The sequence below is a fragment of the Chlamydotis macqueenii genome, chromosome 1 (genome assembly GCF_036417535.1).
Source record: "Chlamydotis macqueenii isolate bChlMac1 chromosome 1, bChlMac1.mat, whole genome shotgun sequence".
NCBI classification, from domain to species: Eukaryota; Metazoa; Chordata; class Aves; order Otidiformes; family Otididae; genus Chlamydotis; species Chlamydotis macqueenii.
Genome location: NC_141556.1, coordinates 63,595,658 through 63,603,290, shown reverse-complemented (window position 1 = coordinate 63,603,290; position 7,633 = coordinate 63,595,658). Strand labels below are relative to the sequence as shown.

General features: G+C 44.8%; 1 pseudogene; it reads left to right on the top strand.

Moving 5' to 3' along the window:
- The first annotated feature begins 237 nt into the window (after positions 1-237).
- Positions 238-5,609, top strand: LOC147602130 (protein mono-ADP-ribosyltransferase PARP12-like; annotated as a pseudogene).
- The last annotated feature ends 2,024 nt before the right edge of the window (positions 5,610-7,633 follow it).

Sequence of the window (7,633 nt, the reverse complement as noted above, 5' to 3'; positions counted from 1 at the left end):
GCAGCATTCCCAGATGGCAAAAACCTCCTTTCCCATTCGTGGTGCATTTGTCTTTTCTTTCAAGAAGTAGCCCAGAGAAATCTGAATCCTCAGACTGTGATAAAAATCTGCAGATGTCCCAGCGCTGCAACGAGGGGCAGTAGGAAACGGGACAAGGAAAGGTATGGGATGTTATGCTCATTATTTTCCTGCCCGTGGAAAATAATGTCTGTATATTGTACCCTCTCCTGCTTCAGGATGACTCATTTATCTGCTGATGTAGACTTCATGCAGGTAGGCTGGGCGGTGGGTTTGACGGTGTTGGCAGGCTGTCACTGTGGCAGGCATGCTGCAAGGGGAGCACACCAAGGAGAGATCCCAGCAGGCTGGAGGCTGCCAGGGCAGTTTCCCACTTTCTGCTGATGAGAAGTTACATGGCTGAGGGTGTTCAAATAAATCTGACAGAGATAGAAAAACTCGGCTGTAATGGAGTTTCTAGGGTGGTGTTTTATATTCTTCTATAAAGACTGATAGTAGTGACAATGTGAAATGGCAGGTCCAACTCAGATGTGCATACCTGTATAGCCTGGGGAAAACCTACTTTTTTTTTTAAATTTTTTTGCCACACAGCCTGCTAGTGAGCTGGGAAGCTCAGGGAATAAGGCTAACATCCTGGTTTGTGAATGCTGTAGTCTGGAGCAGGAGGAAGAATGGGACTGGAAGAGTGGAGATATTTGTGCAGTGTTGTTGGAACAGGGGTGAGCAGAGTCTTGCAACAGTCAGGGGAAATAAGAGAAATGGGAAGAAATTGAATGTTCTGGTTGGAGCAAAAGGCAGATGTTGATAATCTGACATGGTTTTGGTGAGCTTTTCCTTCTCGGATTCCTCTGCCAATAGGTTGAATTACATAGTCCTGCCCTGCAATTCAGGAAAAGGACAGTTTTAATAGTTTTGGTTTTGGGTTTTTTTTTTTGTTTTTTTTTTTTTTTGATGGCTTACTGCCAGAAGAGGCCAATATGGCCTGGTGGTGGTAAGAAGAGATGATGCAGGAATCATGCTTGAAGAGCTGTTTGTATTTTCTTCAGTCAGGACTAGGTCATGATATCATTAAGCATGTTTATAAGCTTGTAGCCAAGCAGGGAAGGAAAAGGTAACACTGCCAAAAGCATTGTGTGATGCATCTTGTGGCAGAGAGCATCACTACAACATACGTGGACGTTCTCTACTTGTAGCTTGTATTAGTAAGACAGAAGAGTTTATATAGAATATAAAGACAGAAGGTTTTCTGAGGCAGTCCCTGAAACATGACCAGGAGACTGTCTTCTGGAAATCCCTTGAGTTTGTTAATCTTGGTCAAACTTGTTTTAAACAGGCAATCGGATGCTGTTCAAATATGTCATGTTTCCATCAGATCAGGACTGTTCAGCCCTGTCTGAAATAGGACATGAGGTATATATCTGTTTGCTGCTTTGGGAAATGTTATCGTCTCTATTGGCTTGCACCATGCAAATTTAAAATACATACCTGAGCCCAGGGACTGCTTTTGTTAGTTTTTTGCTTGCAAATGTGTCACTCCACAGTGTACAAGAGGGACAAGGACGGCTGTGCAGAAGAGCTTTGCAAGGGACACAAGACTGTCCATTCACACCATGGCATTGTATATCTAAACGGCCAGTGCACAGAAATGTGGGTTTATCCATTGTGCTTTTGGTTTGACCTAGATGACAGCTGATGATCTGGAGGTTGAGCCTCAGTGCTTCCTATTCACATGACTGTTTCTCCTTTAAAGCTCAGTCACGCTCTAGAATTTCAAATTAAAGCATGCATGTTAGGGGGACCATACCATCAGCTCATTTAGTATTCCTGTAATGAGATGTAGGTCTTGTGTGGTTTTGAAACATCAGGCAGCGTGATTATAAATAAAGCTGCTTCGATGACTCACTACAGTAACATCAGGGCTTGTCTAATAAAGAGGAGTTAGTGCACAAGAAAGATAAGCGTGCACTTGATGTAGAAAAACAATTTCACCTTCTCTTTTCCGGCTGGACGCCTGTGCTGAACCCCCAGCGTCTTCGCACAGCTCCACTTTAGCTTGCTTAATACTGCAGATGCTTTCTGGGCAGAAGAAATGTGCTTCACAGAGAGCAATAGCTCCTTTGTATTATAGACAACCTCTCAGAGTAGGAATTTAGAGCACACTGGGACAGGAGTGAGAGTGAGGAAAGGACCATGAATAAGCGAGAAACGGCTCTGAAAAATCCCAGGCCACGATCACACCCGCAGTGTGTGGTGGCTAGGTCCTTTGGGAGGAACTAGGGAGGTGTAACCGAAAGCGCTGTAACATGTTGGTCTGTGTTGCGTTAACTTTTTCCAGCTAGTAGAAGTCAGCTGTGCTGACAGCAAATACAGGGAAATCAAGAACCTATTTCAGCAGACAATGAAGGATTACAGCATCCGCAGGCTCCGGAGGACTCGGAGCCTGACGCTTTGGCAGCATTTCCAGTTGTTTGTATCCGCTTTACTTCATTCCCCTGGTGGCAGCGGAGCCGTTCAGATAATGACTGGGCCCCCATCCCGTCCTCCCAGCGTGTGGGTGGTTCCCCCTTGGCAAAAGGCAAACTGCCTCCCTCTCCGTGCAGCCCCGTATCCCAGCCCTTGTGGGCTCCGGCGCATTCCTCAGGAGAGGACCGCTCCGATTCTCTGATTTATGGTGGAAAAATAACCAAATCAAAAAATGGGAGGGGGGGATGACAAAAAAGGTTGGGGCCCTGTGGAATTAGATCTGGGGTTTATAGGAAATTTATGTTTTGATTAGGAAAATCCAACAACTTAAAAGTTGTTTTTTATATAAAGATGGCTTTTATAGACCTGGGGCTTAGATTTGGGGGGCATACAAATCTTGTTTTGTAAGCCTGGCTTTACATAAGCCATTTTTAAAACTATCAGATTCTATGACCTTTTTTTAGGAAAAAAAACAACAAACCCAGACGTTATGAGTTTGAGTTGTACATACCCTCCTTGTTGATAGAACAACGTGATTTGGAGAAATGTTTTCTTTACTGTTTGGCTTCTCACAACTGCAGTGTTCTCATTCAAAATGGAGAAGTCTAGAGTTTTATTTTTTTCATGAAATCTGAGAGTTTGATTAACCACAGCCAGAGGAGTGGGTGGACTGTTTCCCCAGGATATGGGAGACCTACATTTAATCCTATACATGAACTGAACCTAAGGCTCCCTGTTTTGGGTGCCTGTCCTTTCCATTTCACAAACGGAGCACAGGATATGGTCACCTGGGCTCGAATGCCAGACCCAGAGATGCCAGTCTGGGTCTGAAGTTTTCCAAGGAAAAAACAGCACCAAAACTGAATGTTCCTGCAAAAAAAAATGTGGTTCCAGTTGGCATGAGTATTTTCCACAAATTCAGCAAAAACATTTAGTCAAAACTCTGATGGAGTGGGCTTTTTGTTTTGTAGGTGTAATGTGTAATTTTACACATTTCCTTGTGTCATGCTTGGCTGTGACTAAAGAGACCATGAGAAATTAATAGACAGGTTTGATTTAAAGGCCAGTGAGGAGATGGCTATAACTGGTTAAATGAATTTTACCCCTCTGATAGAGAGAGAAACTGAAAATGTTTCAACACATCTAAAAAAGTGACTACTTCAGTTCTTCTCAGAGAACAGATATTCTTAATTTGTAGAAACTGTGATCTGCTTACTGGCTAGTGTTCTATCAGAAAATTTGATACCTGAACCCAAAACTTCGTGTTAATTCTATGGAGAATTAGAGTTCAGGGCTGTAGAGGGAGCTCGAGAGAGCACTGTTCAGCCTGTGATCTGTTGTCTTTATCTCTGTATGAGCTGTGAGTAGCAGCTATTGCTATATATCAAAAACTCAGTGTTCTTGTTTTGATTCTCTTCTCCTTCATCAAGGCAACCTTGTATTTCTGAAATAGCTCCTGTTATACTAGCAAAGTTTTTTAAAAAAATATCTGAAACACAGTGGGATTTTTTGCATTTGTGATGACCTGAGGATTCCTCTTAGCTCCAGCTCAAAGTTCCCCTGTTTCTTCTTCTGGTTTTGCAGGAAAGAAGATCTAAGACACTTTCCTTAGGATGGAGACCAGGGAAGGAAAAAAAAACATGACTGGGGAAGACCACCTGACACACGTTAATTATGTTGACCTTCCTGGTACTGACATGAACGAAAAGAAGAAAGCTCTTCTTGAAAGCCAGCTAAGGATCAAGGTACCCATTCAGCCATGCCATCACTTCCAGTCATCTAGCTCAGTATTTCAGTGTCAGGCCATAGTCTGCTGAGATCAGGTCTAACATCATGAAAGGAAGAGGTTCTTTTTCTGTTTCCCCAGCCGTGTGACCTCTTTTTCTGTTAAGAGTTTTTTGCAAAGGCAATGCTGAACAGGGAGTAGCTGTGGGCACTGGCTTACCTGCCTTCTCATGGCATGCAGGAAACCACCACCAGACAGTTGATTTCAGGTGGAAGGCTTTGTCCTGACAAGTGAGAGAGGGGAAGTCTTGAGTCAAGGAAAAAGGGTCTTAGCTCAGCTCCTTTGCCTCTTGTGATTTCAAATACCACTGCCTCTGATTCAGTCAGGCACACAGATTTACCCAGGAGACCAAGGCAATGCTCCAATATGTGCAGTGTGTGTGTGTTTCATCACACCCTGGGATACAGGTGGTATGGCTATACCATTTTTTCATTCCATCCTCCATATTATTTTGGATCTGACTGGGATTTTGGTGGAGAAGGTAGTCTGTCTATAAAGATAAGAAGTGCTTGTGCATGAGTGTATATGCACATGCTAAACCTCTGCTATGTTTTTCTGTAGGCAGAAAGAGCACTTGGAAAAGAGAAGCCCAGGGCAGGAGGTGGATGAGTGGCTCCTGTTCCATGGAATGAGTCCATCCCACGTGCCTGCCATCTGTGAGCAGAATTTTGACTGGAGGATCTATGGGACTCACGGGACAATGTATGGAAAAGGTACAAGTGCATGAGCTGGAACTGCATCAAAATGCTTGTGGTGTTTCCAGAGTGCAGGGAACAGCACAGCACAAGCCAACTTCCTACTATGTCGGCCCAACGCTACCTCCTTAGACATTTTTTTAATTGGTAAAACAAAAAAAAAAAAGCAGCAGTGAAATCCACCTGATCAACCCCATCTGCTGATGGCTTAAAATAAACTCATGTGGAATCACTTGGCAAGGATGTATTTGAAGCTTCCTGGGGTAGGAAAAAGAAAGAGGTGCTTGTTGAGGAGTTGGCTGACAAAGTGCAGATAGCAGATGTTTGTTTCTTCGGTTTAGGCACTTTCTTACCCATGGCTTTTTCTGGTGCCTGAGAAGCTACTTTGCCAGAGATGCCAGTTACTCTCATCAATATTGTCTATGGAGCACAGACCACCACAGCATGTTTGTAGCTCAAATTCTTGCTGGAGACTTTGATTGGGGAAACCAAGTCTACTTTTGCCCTCCAACCAGACTTGAGTTTTCCAACAGACCTTTGGACAGCTGTGTAGATAATAAAAAAAAAATCCTTCCATCTCTGTCATCTTTGAGTAGCACCAGATTTACCCTGCCTGTATCTTGGAGTATGCACATTCATCTCAGTAAAGATGATGTCAGAGGTAACAATATCTTGTTTGAAAATAACACTTTAAGGTTTGATGTTTTTGAACTCTATGTTGTATGCAAGAACCTCATATCTGATGTTCAGCTGTACTGCAGCTCTGTTTCAGTTACATGAGTGAAACTACAAGTATGGTAACTTATGGAATGGCTGGCTGCTTTATGAGAGTTGTTTTCCTCCTAAACAGGCTGGTGGCAGTTAAATCGTAATAAATAATATAACCATGACAATGTGATGATGATTTGGATGCAAGTGCAACATCGATTTAAATGCACATTATGATTAATTTATAAAACTAATTGCTTCCATGTAAAATATGGTACATAACTAGATGTTGTTTAGGACAACTTGGAGAAATGAATACAGAAAATGGGGAAAAAGGAGTATAAAAAGCATGTTTGAGGGGTGACTCTTTGGAGTTGTTTTTCCACAGAGTGAAGATCATCAGCATCTTGTCAGCATAAGAAAAGTAGACAATGGGCTCTGAGCTGTTTTTGTCCTGTGGTTTGGCTGCTTTGAGTTTTGTGGCAAGAAGAGGCTTTTAGATCATATCCTAAAGGACTGTTACATCATGTTCCCTAATTTCTCTGCTAGTCCCATTTGGTTATCTTGCAATAAGAGTCAGAAGGGCTCTAATTCAGATGGAAAAAAAAAAATATTCCTGGATAACAAAGAAGCAAATGAGTCATTGGTCTTCCTCAGTCTGCCTCGACCATTGATTGCGTGCTGAAGCCGGAGCAGACAACACAGCGGGCAGCTAGCGAAGGGACTTGTCTTCACATAACCCTTCTGAGAGAACGGGTAGATGCCACAGGCTATGTTGCAGTCCAGTCATACCGCAAATCAAAACAACAGTAATTTCCTGCCCCTCTAGGAAGAGCTAAGTTGTTATTTTGAGCTGTCTGTGCCCTCCTGGACTGCAGGCTGGGCTGGGATCTCACTTTAAGGAGATTATGCAACCTCCCTCCAGAAACTTGAAGGACAAGTGTGAAGTGTTCCTTGGATTCACACCAGGACATTGCAGTGAATTTCTGCTGGGTGTTACCCCACAGGTGTGCAGCAGGCTGCTGTGTGCCTGGCCGTCCCATGCTGAGGGCAGCTGCGGCATGTTCGGATGTTAAACTGGAGCTGTGGGGAAAGCAGAGCGGTGGTGCCATTGCAGGCAGCTGTTGCTCAGATTTTGCTCTTGATGAGGGAAGAGCAAGCTCTCCTGTGCTTGCCTGAGGACTGATCTTGTCCATGGACCGGCTGGAAGCAGCTCCCTTGAGCTCTGCCCTGGTGCCAGCCCTCACACTTGGCCATCCTGCATGAGCAGCCCAGGCCCCTGTGGGTCTACAATTGCTTCAGCAGGCCCATACAGGGGCTGAGGGTACAGAGCACCGTGGCTGCTTTGAGTCATCTCTTTCCTGGGGATGTTGTCTCCTACCCTTGCCCAGAGCTGAGTTTGGGATCATAACATTGGAAACACCTGAGTGCTGGTGGCCCATCCCGGACGGCCACTGGGAAACACTGTGAGGAGGAGCCCTGCACCTCTGCCAGTGGGAAACCCTGGGAGTGTAGGAAACTGATGCTATAAAACATCCTAGGAGCCCAGTAACTAACACTGGGGATGTGATTTGCTTTGTTTCCTGATAGCATCACTGTCAGCACTTCCTGCTCTATTCTTCTATGTCGAATCTCCCACTGGTGATGCCCTGTCCTTGCCCTGTCCTGCCCCAGAGCAGAGCTTCCCTTGGTTTAGGTCAAGAGAAGCAGGGATATAGCAACTGCTGAAGTTAGATTCCCCATCGCACCATGACATTAGCAGCGAGGAAGTCCACGGTGAGCTGAATAACAGCACGTGGCGGTGTCCCACTGGGGCCGCAGAGCCAGTGCTTGCAGCAGTGAGGCAAAGGGACTTTGTGAGGGGTGGCCACTGGCAGGGCCACCCCACTTCCCACCCTGCAGACCAAAGCTGGTGGTGGCTGTTTTGAATTGCCCTGCTGCTGCCTGGCACTTCTCCAGGCGA